The following is a 16,115-nucleotide window of genomic DNA, read 5'->3' as shown; positions in this document are numbered from 1 at the left end:
AAAACCATAATCCTGCCAAGGAATACTGCACCTGTGTCAGACCTTTGGGGTTGGTAGAGCCAATGTGGTCACATGCCCTGGTGTTTCTGTGTGATAGTGACCCATGTCTATTCCACAAAATCGTCAGGCCCAACTGCATGACTCAATGAGCTGAATATAGTAATCCAGATGGAGAAATGGGGAAAAGTCATAAAGACAGGCAGGCATTGTACGATTTGTCAAAATATGAGTACTTACTCCTCGTATTTACCCCGAAAAGCACTCTCGGTGAGTTAATGAGTTTAGCAATCTACATCCAGAATGGCAGATACATGGCATGCCCAGCCAACCAAACATTTAGTCTGTGCCTCAGTAGCATTGGAGCCAGTTAATTTTTAACTGTTGTGGCTGAAAAGCAGGTTGTTTGGGCATAATGAAGATACAATCCATACCCTCCAAATGAAACGGAATATTCTTCCCATTGTCCACGATCTCTATAGAGTAACCTCTCTGAGAAATGTAAACAACACCAGAGGCTGGCCATCCCCATTCCATCCAGCCTTCTTCCCCCATGCCCAGCATCAGACTCACTCCCTCCCAAACCAAATCCCATCTCTGCAGAGACATATGAGGATTTGAAAGGGGCAGTACAAGTTGAATTCACTGGGCACTGCCCATCATTTATTCCACCACCATGTTTCAGATATTCCTATGAGCTGGGTACTGCAATGAGAACAAGAGATACATCCCCTCCTATAACGTCCACCATAACCTTATAAGGCAAGTACAATTGTCCCCATTATAGAGCCAAGGAAACTGAGGCTTGAAGGGTAACCACAGACAGTGACAGAGCGAGTTTGATAGCTGCCCTCACCCTGAGTTCAGGCTATCTAACTTCAGAGCCTAACTTGGGACTATGCTACATGAACCAAGAGACCATCCTTGATGTCAGGCCACTGACTTCAAACTGCAAGGAGGTGGCATAATGCAGTGGTTACAGTTGCAGGCTCTGCTGCACAAAGACGGGGTCCAAATCTTCATTTACCACGTGCTAGCTATGTGATGCTGGGCAAGTTACTTAACCTGTCTGAGCCTTGTCTTCTTAAATAGGAACGATAATAGAGCCAACCTCACTGGGCTACTCTAAGGGTTAACTGAGGTAATAAAGTGACTGGAACCGCGCTGGCACATAGTGAACACCTGATAAATGTTAGCCTTGAATGTTCTTAAGGAAGCAGGCCATCGAAATTCCAGGTGAGAAAGTCTAAAACAAGGGCCTGCCCAGGGCTGTGGTGCTAAAAGGAGACCAAGTAGCCTACTCATGGAGGTCACGACACAGTCTGAGTCCTGAAGGACAAGAAAGAGTCAGGCAGACAAAGAGGTGCGAGAAAGGGTGCCCAAGCAGGGAAAGAAGCATTTGGCAATGGGTTTAAATGTAGCAATCAAGCCAAGTTCTCTTGTACCTAAGTACAGAGGAATCTACTCCTTTGTGGAACATTCCCGGGATCCCAGTTGGATCCCCAGCACCTCACGTCTGAAGCCAGATATTCCATCCTGTGAGAGCTCCATCCCCTCAGCTAAGACTCAGAGTCCCTAGAAGAGGTGCCCCTTCACCCCGTGATCAGGCCTGACACCTCAGTGCTAGGAAAGCTGCGGAGGGCAGGCTCTTCCCGGGGGTGGGGGCAGAGAGCAGGGGGGACATCTGAGAGGTGAAGGAGGGGCGCAGCCAGCTGAGGACAGATTCTGAGGGCCACACCTAAGGAAATGTTGGAGTCGCACTTGACTTGAGCAGCATCAAGATCCTCACTTAAAACTTGTCTCCTTCCCTTCTCGCGTGGGACCAGCTACACCTCCTCCACCCTTCCCCCTCCCACAGACAGAGCTTTCGGAACAGGAAGAGTTTAAAGCAACGCCCTACCTGTGACTTGGTGAGGTGCAGAGCTGACTCACTGACTTCCAGCTTCCCTTGACAATTCGGAAGGTCCGTCCACACCAGGCCCGCGCTCCCGACTGGCAGCCATCTGGTGGGACTGCAACTGCCGTGAAATGGACATGCGCTCTTCAATTTGCCCCGCAGCCCCAGTAGCCTGCTTCACTCACTCACACGACCTGCACCTGAAGTGGGCGTGTCCCCCTAGAGACCGTGTGCTTGACTTCATCTCCCAGAGGCCTCATAAACCCCTTGAAAGTTAGAGCTGGATTCTTAGACATCCACCGATCCAGGCACACAGGTCTCAGGAGCATAGCGGGCCGAGCCAGGGCCCAACAGGGTGTCGCTCAGTAGTTCTGAGGTGGGAACTAGGCATCTGCGCTTTCAACAAGCTCCCCAAGTGATCCTGAGGCACATAAAGTATGAGAATCAAATTCACCTTTCTCATGTGGTACAGCAGAGCTGACATTTGGATCTGACATTCAGCAGGAGTAGGGCCTCGCTGGTTGTTAATATATTGAAATCGTCCTGTACTGATCTGTGAATAGTAGATGCTCTGAGCTCCCCAAGACCTCTCCCCCCTCCCACACCCTGGTCCTTTCTCCATGTCGTCCTCCCCATCGCTCTCCCATCCAACAGCTAAAAAGCTAAGGCCAGCTGCAGCTGAGACCTCCAGCAATAAAGCCTTTCTTCATGCTGATTGGCTAGTGCTATGCCATACTGATTATTAAATATCTTGGCTGTTACCCTATTATACAGAATAAGGCCCAGAGGTTGAGAGCACTGCTGTCAAACCTGACACTCTTCCCAGCCCCCATCCTGGCCACCGTTCATCCCCCGACAAGCACCTTCATCAGGCCCCTAGCTTAGGAAAGCAGCTGACTTGGAGGATGAGCATTTCCATGCCTATTCACCTACCTTTTTCGGCTAAGAGTTTCATAGGCATAAGTAATGCACTTCAGCTTCCCAGCTCCTCTGGCATCATGTTGGCAGGTATGGAAACACATAATTTGCTTCAATAAGATGAGCAGGCCTCCATCTTGATCCTCTCCCCAGCCCCTATTCACACAGGCAGCCCCACAGCCTCTGACTCCCTTCCTAGGAAGTGAGAAGCTGAATAACGAGGGCCTCTCAAGCCTCTCCAGCTGGGAGCAAGTGCTTAACAAGCTGGGCTCTCCTGGGGCAGCAGCTGCTTCCACTGATGCTTCTCTTGCTTAGTCTTGAGAGTAAAGACTCCAGTTCCCCCTTGGGCTGAGAGAAAGGAGTGTTAGCACTTACAGAGACCTCTTAGGTGAGCCTGAAAGGCAGTCACCTAGGGGAATGTGTTTGGCAGGCAAGACTAAGCCAGAGGAGTTAACTCCAGAGACCCCTGCAGCAGGTTGGTGTCCCTGAGGATAAATCTCACAAGGACGTTTTGCTTGAAATAGAGCAATGTTAAATGATGATCAAAGCCACCTGCTCTTGGCCAGGCCGTAGTATTGTGTCCTAGACCAGAGCAGAAACAAAATGTTCCCAGGAGGCCCTTCTGCCTATTGACCTGTACTTTGACAAATGGAATGCAGCAGAGGTGGGATCAAAGATGATGGGATGGAGGAGCATTAGATTCACCCATCCAACCATCCATCCATCCATCCATTCATTCAACAACAGTTAATTCATCACGTACTCTGGACCAGGCTCTATGAGAAGCAACAGGAGTAAAGTAGTTACCAGGATAGATAAAAATACATATGGCCTTCACAGAATGTTGTTTCTTATTACTTTTTTCTGGATTTGGGGCTCCTTTCTGCTTTTCTCCCCTTTTATAATTAAATGTTCTATAGAAATATATAGGATCATAAAACCAATAACCATATACCTACCACCTAGCTTTTAAAAAAATAATTGAAACCTGCCGTGTGCTTCTCCCAGTCCCATTCCTTCCTTCCCCACCTCCCCACTTCCTTCACAACCACTATCCTGAATTCCATGCTGATCACTCCCTTGTAAATTTCCCGCTCATGTACCACATGGAACTCTGAGTGCAGCTCATAGAGGTACTCAGTAAGCACTAGTCAAAGCAAATATTGCAACCTGGGGCCATAGATACCCTGCCTGAATATTTGAACTCCCATCTGGCTTCTGTCACTGGGACTCTAAAGCTTTGATTCATTGCTGGGAATTGAGATTTTGATGCACCAGCATGTCTGGTTTTGAGAAGTTTGAGTTTAAAGGGGTTTTTACAAGAATCCTTCCAAGTACAGCTGTTTTAGGAGACCTTGTTGCTCCTGAATAGAGAAAATATGGGTTGTGGCTATGCCTGCATTGTTTGAGTACAGGGTTTTCTAGCTAGCTCTCCTCTGGGCCTTGCCTGGAGCCTCTGGGTAGCCAACTGCAAACACCAGAGTAGGTCCTCAACTTCTGAAACTAAAACAGATCTTGCTGCTGCTGCCACCAATTTCTTATAAGAACCCCGTGAAGAGTGCAGAGAAAAGTTATTTTTGTCCCCAGACTACAGATCAAAAAACTGAGACTCAGGATGTTTCAATGCCTTGATTAAGGTCACATAATTAGTTTGAGATGGAAGGGAGACTACTGATTCTTCATCCAGCAATAATTGTCACCATTTACTGAGCACCTACTGTGTACCAAGCACTGTACACGCATTATGCCATCCAATCCTACCCAACCCTATGAGGGCAGGTACTGCTATTATTCCATTTTAGGGATTAGAATTATGACTCAGAGGTCAAATGACCTGTCCAAGGCAACAAGAACTAGAACCCAGGACTCTAAGTCCAAACCTTAATCTTAAATCACCACATCCCTCTTCTTCAATAGCAACTGTAAACACATAACATGGTTGAGGTTGGAGAGGTTGCACAAATGTGTGTGTGCTGCTGAGACCACAGGGATGAGGATGGAGATGGGGGTGGGGAAATGGTTTAACTCAGGGGGTCAAGCCCTCCCAGAGAATAAGTATTGGGTTGGCCAAAAACTTCATTCGGGTTCTTCCATAACATCTTACAGAAAAACCCAAACGAACTCTTTAGCCAACCCATACAAGGGTCTTATCATCCAAGAAGTAGGGGTGGGAAAGAAGGTGACTGAGAGTGTTCTGTATAGAGAAATCCAAAAAGCAAATCTACGCCTGCTGCAAGGGCGGCCAGACGCAGCCCAGCGACTTGAAAAAGAACCAAAGTTTGCAATGTGGTTCTGGATCACTGATATCAAAACACAATGATTATTTTGCATTCCCTAGATCTCTCCCTCTTCTTGAGTTTACTTCCTCTAAAGGATACAGAGTCCAGACGAAGGGGAATATGATGTCCAAAATGACCCCCACTTTCATCTTCTCTGTGGGAACAAGAGGACTCAGAGAGCTGACACCTTCCAGTGTTCCATGCTGGTATTTTTCCGAAGTTCAAAGGCAATTGCTTTTGGGGGTGGGGGTGGGGTAAATACACACCCACAGATGCAAGCTAATTATGCAGATAGGGTCACTGCTGGATGGACAAGAGCTGCAGCCTGGTAAGGACTAAAAGGAAGCCAGCCAAGACCCAGGGAGAAAGGCAAAATGCATTCGCAAAGGCCATTTTGTGTATCCTTGGTTAATGCTGTTAGAATCAGTGCTAGGGTGACCGACCGACTTGATGAAGGCCACTTGCAATGTCAGAGTTTGACTGCTGTCAGTCGCACGTGTCCTGGAGGCCAGAGCCATCCTAATGTCCTTCCCATGAAAATAACTCCCTGGACCATCTGAGAGGATTGTGAGAACGATTTTCAGTCAGGAGACTCTCACAAATAAGCAAAAGCAAGCGTGAATCAAAACATAAGGAGACAGCAAAAACGCCTGGAGGACCAAAGAGGAATTCAAATAAATATCACCTTCAAAGGGTTGTACCTGGATCCCTACCCCTTCCCCACCCAGTTCCTTGGGAGATGTTTTCCATCTCTGTCTAGGAGAGAGCTGGAGGACCACACTGCCTGAGGAGGACATGTCAGTCACAGCTCGAGAGAGATGGCACCAGCTTCCATGACAAAGGACAGAGCAGTCAGACAGCCAGAAGGTGCCATACTGTTTGGAACGGAAGGCTGAATTTTAGATATCAGAACCACATTTCCAAATATTCCATCCTGCACATTCTATTTATAAATTGAATTCTTTTTTAAGCTTACATTCTTTTTAGATTTGGCAAATTTGATAGCTTGGACCTTCTTCATGGAGACCTCCAGTAAAGGACTAAATTTTAAAACATCAATCAACAAGGATTTGGGGGTAGCTATTCTAGCTGTATTCCCAATCCACTAGAACTTTACAAGATATGGAGAAACAATATAATATAATAGCTAGGGTGATGGGTTTTGGAACCAAATCATCTGGGGTTTGGTCCCAGCTTGTCACTTACTCGTTAGGTTTCCTTTGGCAAATGACTGAAGCAACTTGAGAAAGTTACACCACCTCCCTAAACCTGCTTTCTCATCTGTAAAATGGGAATCAGAACCTCCACCTCATAGGGTTCTCAGCAGGATTAAACGAGATCATGCATGTACTGCTCTGACGGTGATACGAGGTACATCAAAGTGTTCAGTAAATGGTAGCTATTACCCATAAGTGGGAATGGAGGCACAATTCAAAAACGGAGTACAAGAAAGAGCTAGGCTCAGAAGCAAGAGCGGGGAGTAATGAAGGAGCGTTTCAGCTGTCAGGAGAGCTCCACTGAGGCGAAACCGATTCTGAAAGATGGCAGCGTGGAGAAATGAAGAGGAAACCACCTGGGCTCTGGAATCACATGTCCCTGGGCTCAAATCCTGGCCCCACCACTTCTTGGCTGTCTGACCTTGGACCAAGTTAACTAACCTCTCTGAGACTTTCTTTACTCATCTGAAGAGTGAAAACAATCAACACTTCACAGAGTCATTGGGAAGATTAAGTGAGACAGACAGGCCAGATGCTGGCGTGCAGAAGGGACCCTAGAAGTGAATTTTGCAGTCATGACAAAGCCAGGTGATCAGGAGAAATGCTAAAATAAGAACAGAACCTTCTAACTACCATTCATTACACGGCTACTAAATGCCAGGGACTGAGCTAACCCCTTAGAGGGTCACTTACAGGGTGGTTAAAAGCACAGTGAGTCAAGGTGACCGGATTCAAATCCAGGCTCTGCGTTTCCTCCCTGTGTGATCACGGGGAAGTCATTTAATCTTCCCAAACTTTAGTCCCCTTGCTTGCAAAATGCAGGTTCTAACTGTGCTTTCCTTGAGTGGTTTGGTGGGGATTAAAAGAGATAATGGGCATGAGGTCATTAGCACAGTGCCCAGCTCATAGAAAATGCTCTGTGACATTAGCTATCATGACTGTTTACATGCCTTTTCTCATGTAACATTCACAACAATCCCATGAGTTGGGTGTTATTGTCCGCTATTTATAGATCAAACAGATCTGAGGCTCTGAGGATAAATCACTTGTCTAAGGTCACAGAAAGGAAGCAGTGGGGCTGGCTCTGTAAGACTAGAAATCTCAGCTTTTTTGTTCTCTTCACTTTTCAGATCAGCTGGTCAGTGGCACCAGGGTTGAGGAAATATGACAGTTATTTTTAAATGTATCTCATGCCATAACCCTCATCAGTCTTTTGTCTTCTGGTTGTCCCCATCACCTCACCTCCTCATCTGTTGAAGGTTTGAGGTTTAAGGTCGTCTGTGACCCTGAATGCAGCCGGTGAGCACCTTGGTGCTGCCCCTCTGGGGACTTACTTGCAGCTTCACAAGGTTGACAAGGTTTATGAAATGTCCATTCTGATTTGCAAATAGGTCTGACATGGACATGCTTCCAGCTGGCTGGTGATTTCGATAACAACCCCTCCTCCTCGGTGCTAATTGACAGAAATTAAATGTCCCTGGCACACTTTGTAATTCAGAAAATGCATGTGCTGATTAGTTAATCCCCTGCTGGACACGCCATTATGACCAAGGGGCTCCAGGCCAAAGTCCTAGCTCTCGTTCCATCTCCATTTAAAGTCACAGAATGTTTTCTTCCTGGGTAGAAATCAGTGTCACCTCATTCATTTATTCATTCATTTTCATTCAACAAATATTGATTGAGCATCTACTGTGTGTGAGGTTTTGTTCCATACAGTTGGGATACAGCAGTGAACAAAGCAAGTAATGTTCCTGCCTTCATGAACGGGAGTAAATGGTAAACATTAAACACACAGGGTTGTTTCTATATGACAGATGTTATGAAGGAAACAAAGAGGTGGGACGGAGAATGGCTGGGGGGTATGCACTACATTGGGTAGGGTGGCCGGGAAAGGATTCTCCAAGGAGGTGAGATTTCAACTGAGATTTAAAGACTGAGAAGGAATCGGACATGCAGCATAGTGAGATGAAGAGGAACAAGTTCAAAGTGTCAAGGAAATTCATTCATTTATCAAACATTTTTGATCATACATTCAATATGTGTTGAATGAAAAACTGGAGAATAAATGAATCCTCTTTTTCCTGCCAAGAAGGACCTTCACAGGAAAGATGAACTTATGGGCGATGCCACAAGCTTAGAGGCAAGTTACTTCCATTTTCTCCAGCCCCGTTTCACCTCTCAAACAAGGGGCTTGGCTTAGGCACTAGCATTCCAGGACTGCAGGATCTTAAGTACTCACCTTCCAAAGGGACTGGCCCTCACAGCTCTTTAAAGCCATGACTCTGCAGCAAGCAAAAAGCAATCTCATTTTTCTAAGCAGTCAAAATGGTTGTTTCGAATTATGTAGACAAGGCATAAAACGTCATCTGCTTTGTTATCATTAGGATATATGTATTGAATTCCCACGCCCACTTACTCATTCCGAGAATATTATTATTAGTTGCGAGTCTCCCTCTCCCCTTCCCTCCCTCCCTCCTCCTCTCCACCCCCCCACCTCCTTCATTCTCTTCCGCTCACCTTTCTCTGACCTAGCAGTGGAGAGCCCAGGCTATAGAATCAGAACACCCATTGTACCTCAAGTGTGACTCACTGTGTGACTTTGGGCGAGTCACTTCACCTCTCTGAGTCTCAATTTTCTCATCTATATAATAGGAAGAATAATAGAGGCCCTCTCATGACAATCATATAAAGTAAATACTGAGCTATTGTTGTCCTCAATTTGTGGATTAGGATGTAAAATTTTAAGAACTCTATTCAGGTTTTTAAGGCAAAAGAAACTCCAGTAATGAGTGTGACCATGAGCCAGTTTAATGATCTGTATCCACCTGTAGGGTTTTCCATTCTTTGAGATAATCAAGAACCAGGAACATAATAAATAGCCTTGAAGAGGTCTCTTAATTTATAGTAATACTTTTGAGCCAGCGATGATAGACAGGCCCCCTGCCTTGTGCCAGACACTTTTATGTGCTTTACTTATATTGACTGATCTTAAAATCTCACTACAACCATACAAAGTAAATACTATTACTATGGCCATTTTACAGGTAAAGAAACTAAGACCTAGAGAGAGTAAATCGTTTCCATGGGGTCATACAGCTGGGACTCGGTGGAGCTTGGGAATAAACCCAGGCAATCGGACTCCAGTGGCTGCTGCTAGCTGCTTGCCACCTCATTTAAGATGAGACACAAAAGCTTTCCTACAGACATCAGGGTTTTCTACTTCAAGCAGACCTCTCCCCTGAGCGCTCAATAAACAAAGCATTATTACCTGCCTAATCCTAAAACCCCTGGCCTGTAGACACAGGACTGATAAGAGCTGCTACCCAGTACTGTACAACTGCCAGCCATAGGTAAATTTACACCTCCTGCCACTGATGGGATTTTTGAGTGTCCATTAAAATCTCAGTGGATCTTAGAGTTGAAGTTCTTTCTACATCATTTAGCACAACCTGGAAGATCAGATTCATGTGGCAGCTGGCCTTCTCGTGGCACTTACTTCCTTATTACTTCCCTGTCCCTGCGCTCACCCTCAGAAATGCTACATCACAATAAAGGTAGTTAAAGAGCTAACAAACCACCACTACTCCCTTGAGATCCAGAAGCAGTTGTCTCAAATCACCTTGCCGCCAGTCTCGGAGGGATATGCCCCCAGCTGCTGATGCCAGGCCTGATGTGCAGGTCAAAGCAGCCATTTCCAGGCCCCCTGTGATAGCAACGGGTTGACCCATCTCCAAAGGCAGGTGCCCAGCATCAGTGCCGGTACCCACTTAGGCACAGGGAGGAGAAGCAGACTATGTCTAACACAGGTGTCTTCCCTTCTTAGGGCTAAAAGTTGTGAATAGCAGGCTGAAACTCCTGCCCGTGTTTGGGGGTGTACGATGGAGACAGCATAACTCCAAATCCTGTGTAACTTACCGTCATGATGGGACGCAGAATGCGTCCTCGTAATCACAGGCTTTCTATTCATTCCTGCTTCTCCCGTGGAATAGGAAGCAGCCACCTGGAGCCTCCCATGGCTCTTACTTGCTGTTATTCTGAGTGGAGCACGCCCGCAAAGGAGTAAGTCCTGTCTTGCATCGGCAGGCCTTGAGAGCACAGAGAAGCTCAGCTGTTAGCCCAGATGTGGTTGCCTGCTTGAAAGCTCAGGCTCCTTCAGTATACTTAGTCTCTGTAGCCACGATTCATGCTTCTGCCTTTGGAGAGGGGGAGGTTTTGGTCAGACTCCCAAAACCGCTATTTCCCATAAACTTTGCTTGCAAGATCCAGCTGTCCTGTGCCACCCCGCAAAGAATGAACCTGTCTGTGATCATCATTAAAATTTCCCCAAAGACAAAACTGGCCTGTTAAATCAGCAGGAGTCCTTGGATAGGAAAGGAGTCAGGCTCCAAAATGAAAGACATTGGGCAGGAGATGGAAAACTCCCTCTCCTACTTATTTCCCGTTTTACTGGGTTTTCATGGGAATTCACTCGTGGACAAACTCCGAGCCTGAGTCTTTTAGAAAGCAAATCTTTTTAAATGTTATTGGACCAATTTCCCATCATCCTTTTAGCTCTCTCCTGTCCCCTTTCAGCATGGTCAGTCGGGACTTCATTTGCACTCAGAAGGGCCAAGAGCCAAGCAGTGGCAGCAAAGTCACAGAGAGCAGCCAGCTCCTGTGATGCCCATCTAAACCGCCTGCCCTCACCTGGACAAGGGGCAGCTGCAAGTGCTGGCTGGCTGCACTTCCTTCTGGGCATCCTCAGCCTCGGGAAGAGAAAAGGCACCAGGGGCTAGGCAGGAAGGGGAGGACACTGGCTACATGTGTGGGGATGACAGGAATGCAGGTTGGGCTTGGAAATCAAAAATAAAATATTTGAGGCTTTGGAGACATTCTGGGGGCTCGTGAATTTTAACTTTATTTTTTAAATAATTTCAGACTTTTAGAAATGTTGCTAAAATAGTACAAGGAATTCCTGTATACCCTTCAGAACTAGGTTCCCTAGATATTAACATTTTACTGTGTTTGTTTTGATCCTCTCTCTCTTTTATATATGCATATACGTATATATTAATTAATGATTAAATTACAATTTAATATAAATTATATATATAATTTTTCTGAACCATTTGGAAATAAGCTAAAAATCAAGTGCCCATTTTCCCCTAAACATTTCAGTGTGTATTTCCTAAAAACAAGGGTGTTACATAATCACAATGCGATTACCAAAATCAGGAAATTAACATTGATATAGCACTATTAACTACGCTACAGATCTTATCCAATTGTCCTATCCTTTTCCTTTACAGAGAAAACAGATTTTGATGTCTTGTCTAGGATCCCATCTAGGACCACATATTGCATTTGTCATATCTCTTTAGTTTCTTTTAATCTGGAACAGTTCCTCAAGATTCATTGTCTTCCGTGATCCTGGCATTTCAAAGAATATAGGCCATTTATTTTATAGAAAGTCTCTCAATTAGGCTTTGTCTGACATTTCTTCATCAGTAGATTCAGATTATTCATTTTTGGCAGTAATGGATGCTAATCCTTACAAATAATCAAATAGGAATCCCTGAGTCCCTACTACATAAAGAAATGAGGGAGAAGGAAAAGCTCTTCCTTACAGTAGAGTGACAACTAAAAAATGTAGAAGGAATGATGGAATTTTTTAAAATCCCAGTTTGACAACCACTGCAGTAACAAATGGTTCGAGCAAAAGTCATCAATGGATATTAAAACTAGTGTATCAGTGTATCTCCTCAAAAGATACTTATTAATCACAAAGGGGAAAATAACAATTTTATAGTGAAGAAAGCTGGTAGACAACCACCTTAACCAAAAGATCAAAGTTTTAGCATCCCCAGTAATGGGGAAGTAGATAGTGTGTACCTCCCGATATGACGAACAGAGGACACGACATCTCTTTTGTGAAATGAAAAGACAAATTCCTGCCCAAAAGACTTAAGAAGTTTAAAGAACTATAGTTCTAACCAGGCTGCATTCACAATAGATTCTGAAATCCTTTTCACCTTCACAGACCCCGCCTTCCCAGGAGGAGCTAGCAATAACCGGATACTGAAGAGAGCAAATCGTCTGCTTGAATGGAAACTGCTCGGTACAGAGCTGTGGACCATGTGATACTCCTTGGACATCAGGGATGGTACAGGAATACCAGTAGGCTGGCCTCCAAAACAGAAGGGTAATACGAGAAAAAGCAAATCTGTCTTCCCACAGTATCAATGGGTGGCGGGCCAGGTTGGAGAAAAGCACGTGAGTCACGTGCCGCTACAGGTTACACCAGACTCCTGGCCCTCCTGTTATTCTGTTCTGCTGTCAAAGCCAAACTTTGTCTTGCCAATTTCTCACACCTTGGCACCTAACTGACAAATGAAAAGACCGGACATCAAACGCCTCCCAACACTGTGTCTGGCCTATCGCTCCAGCTCAGATTTAGAGCAGTACAGGGGCTGGCATAATATTCTCCTCTCAGGTGTTCAAGCCAGAGAGGCCAGTGCTTCTTCGCAACGTCCCCAGCCTTCACTCCCTCCCCTGACTGTGCATCCTGCATCACTCCACCACATCCACATTCTTTTCCATTCCAATTCCGTTCTGTCTTTCCACACTGACACTTTCTGATCCAGAGGGTTCTTGTTAGAATATACCAATCAAGGAAATAAGGACTTAGTATATAAATAATCGCAGACAAGAAACACGCATGATGTTATAAGAGAGATGCCACAGACTGCAGTGCTTACTGAGAGGCTACTGCAAGTCTAAAGATATAAAAGTCAGTTATAACCATGCAGGCTTTTTTGTTCAGAAATAAGTCATCTTAAAGAAGTCAAAAGAAGATATTCTACCGCTCTTTTTCAAAAAAACTATAATTTAAAATATAAATTTTAAATTATCTGTGCTAACCTGAGAGAGAGATTGTACAGATAAATGAAATGCACAAATACCCCCAGACTCTTTGAGCCATGTGTTTTCATCTTCTCCCCCATCTTAAGACATCAATAAGAATTTCATTTCTAAAAGCACATGCCACCTTGATTATCAAAGACAATGACAGGAATGCAGCATGATTTGGATATGTATTGATAGACGGTTTTGAAGTTCAGTATCATAATTTTGCACTGAAGCATCCCCAGTCTTTCATCCAGTCCTGCTGGTAAGGAGCCAAGCCAAACTATGAGCTGAGTAAGGACTGTATTTTGTGGTTACAGAAATGTTTCCCTCTGTGTGAAGCTGTCACTTGCAGGGCTCAAACTGGCACCCGTGTCTTAATGGGATGACTAACTTAACGGACTTCTTAATCATAGCCTTCTCTTGGTTAACCCCAGGGGAAGGTGATAATAGGCAACAAGAAGCCCCACAGCATTGGCTTTATCTGCCAAGAGGTGAGTGAGAAGCAAGAAGTATGATGAGACCACAGAAAGGCCAATGTAGTGACAACACCTCCTTCTTACACGTGGTCCATGATGGTACTGCCAATTGTCGGTTATCCCTTTTCTCTGAACTGCTGTGACTAAATGTTGGTTCCATTTCCTCTGGGATGAATTCGGGTTTGGCTGGCTCCTCATTAGCCTCAGGAGCAATGAATAGAGAGATGCTGCCTTCAGATTCTGGCATCTACTTGTTACAATCATGAGGCCTTACAACCCACCTATAGATAGGTTTCAAAGACTTCACTTGCCAGGGCAAAGTCATAGAGTGTCAGAGTTGGAAGGAATTTTAGTTTTATAGGTGATATACAGAAAGGTTAAGTATAGGCAAGGTGTCCACACAAAAGCAAGTTGTATAAGCTGGGTGGGGATGGGGGAACAACACAGCTTTTAATGCCCAGAAACCATTAGACCACATTGGCTAATTATAGCTTTGTCCCCAAGGCCCTCTCGCTCAGACTTTCTTCTCCTTAGACTGGCTTCCCCCTCTCACATTTAGAATAACAAGAAACCACCACTCCTAATTTTACACTTGCTGTTTTTTCATCTCTGAGAACTTTCCATGTCTTATAGTTTCATGGAGGGTTTCATGAAGAGTTAGCTTTCCTTTGAAACTGCTTAGCCAAATAAACCAAATATTTTTTTCTAAAGCACAAAATGAAGACTATGATTTGTTCCCAGCCAAACTCAGAAGCGTACGAAAAGCTCCCCCATTTGCTAAAGTTTTCATCTCCAGTCTGTGAGCTCCAGCATATATATTCCAAATTGTCATGGGTCAAAAAGTGCTGGAGGTGGTGGGAATGCAGCCAAGGATGAAGTAGAAAGATTAGAATGAGGTCAGCCCAGAAATGCACCGGAGAATAGTCTGCTAACCATGAAGTCTGAGTTTCATCTTCTGGAATTGTTGCTTCTTATTCCTGCATGCTGGGTCAGGGGGAGAGGGTGTTGTTTACGGGGAAAAAGGAGGAAAGAGAAAATGGAAGAGGAGAAAAATTCACTCCTCCATGGAAGTATCAGCAGAAAATCTAAAGACTCTTGTGTCTCTGCTTCTTTTTTCAGTACAATGTTTTTAATAGACCAAAAGACAATCTTTATGACGTAATAGGTATGTGAATTATGTTTATGAAAAGGGTATATATAACATGTTAGTCATTATCAACTATTGTATAAATAAACCTTAGATATGTAAAATATATAAACATATAAAAATTATTTTATAGGGCAGTGGACACTTTTCATATCTTCGTTCCAAAAAATAGAGAGTTCCAGGGCTGGCATCTTATTCTTCATTAGTATATTGCACTGTAAAGCCAAAAGGTTTGGTGGGGTTTCATTTGTTTGTTTTCTGGTTTTGTAATTTATAATAATCTGAATGGATTACTTTGAAATGTCTGTTGCATACGTGTTGGTATTGTTTGCCCACACGGAGTCATCAGAGATCCGTCCCACATTTTGCATCCTGGAAAATCAAAAGGAGTTTTCCAGTGAGAAGAAAAACACAGAGAAAAAGCCTCCACTGTTGGGTAACTCAGATTTGTACCACTGACAGCTTCTTGTAAGTCTGAGGAAATGGGAAGTTTAAGATCAAATTTGTTGTCTCTCACTTAAGCACTGGGCATTGGATAACTTTTCTGCTGGGAAGGAAGTACATATTTTTGTTAAGTTCTTTCTTCATGGACTTGACATGTTCTAGGGGAAACCAGAAGTCATGGCCCTAAGCCACCTTTCTTCAGGACCACTCTCCACCATCCGTTTTCAAAGAACCATCCACATATCAATTCTCTGATGTTCCGTGATTCATTGGCAGACTCAATGTTTTCAGAGCCCGGAGTTTTATTTGTTTGGGTTTGTGGCTCTAAAGAAGTGTTAAGTTTGCTCTACCACCGAGACCGATCAGAAGAAGCAAAGGGGAAAAGGGAGCTCCCTTGCTGGAGAGGTTCGCTTGCACCTCTGACCCCCTCTGACCACAGCCAAGAGAAGCACTGGGCCAGTAGCCGGTGCGTGAAATGCCATCTACTCTTCACGCAGTGAGGGGTCATCGTGTGAGAGTGGAGAGGTCACCCAAGTCTCCTTTGCCAAAAATGCATATTGTTCCCAGCTGTAAGCTTGTGAAGCACAATATGTGTTTTTTGCATGAAACAATAAAAGAGGTTTATTTTCACTTAATAGACCCGTCCCTCAGGCCTGGTGTTTTCAGTAGCTGGCTTGGAGCAGGGAGTACTTTATCATGTATTAAATGTCAACATTGCGCATTTTATTGTTCCCAAAGAGCTCTGGCCCCTGGCAGCTGCCCTGGACATCCAAAAGGAGGGCTGAGAGGAGTCCTTTGTCAGACAGGAATTGCTCAGTTTCAGTGGGGATGGCTGAGCGCGGGGGTGAGTGA

General features: G+C 44.7%; 1 protein-coding gene across 2 annotated transcripts in view; it reads left to right on the top strand.

Annotated features, from left to right (window-relative positions):
* The window catches only part of SH3RF2 (SH3 domain containing ring finger 2), a 152,010-nt gene extending 136,112 nt beyond the window's left edge, over nucleotides 1-15,898 (top strand). For both annotated transcript variants that reach the window (XM_082454171.1, XM_082454172.1), the window contains exon 11: nucleotides 12,328-15,898. The gene's annotated coding sequence lies outside the window, so the exon portion shown is untranslated. The remainder of the gene's footprint in view (nucleotides 1-12,327) is intronic.
* The last annotated feature ends 217 nt before the right edge of the window (nucleotides 15,899-16,115 follow it).

The sequence above is a fragment of the Balaenoptera physalus genome, assembly GCF_965194825.1.
Source record: "Balaenoptera physalus genome assembly, chromosome: 3".
In the NCBI taxonomy this organism is placed as follows: Eukaryota; Metazoa; Chordata; class Mammalia; order Artiodactyla; family Balaenopteridae; genus Balaenoptera; species Balaenoptera physalus.
This window is presented reverse-complemented; position numbering and strand designations above follow the sequence as displayed.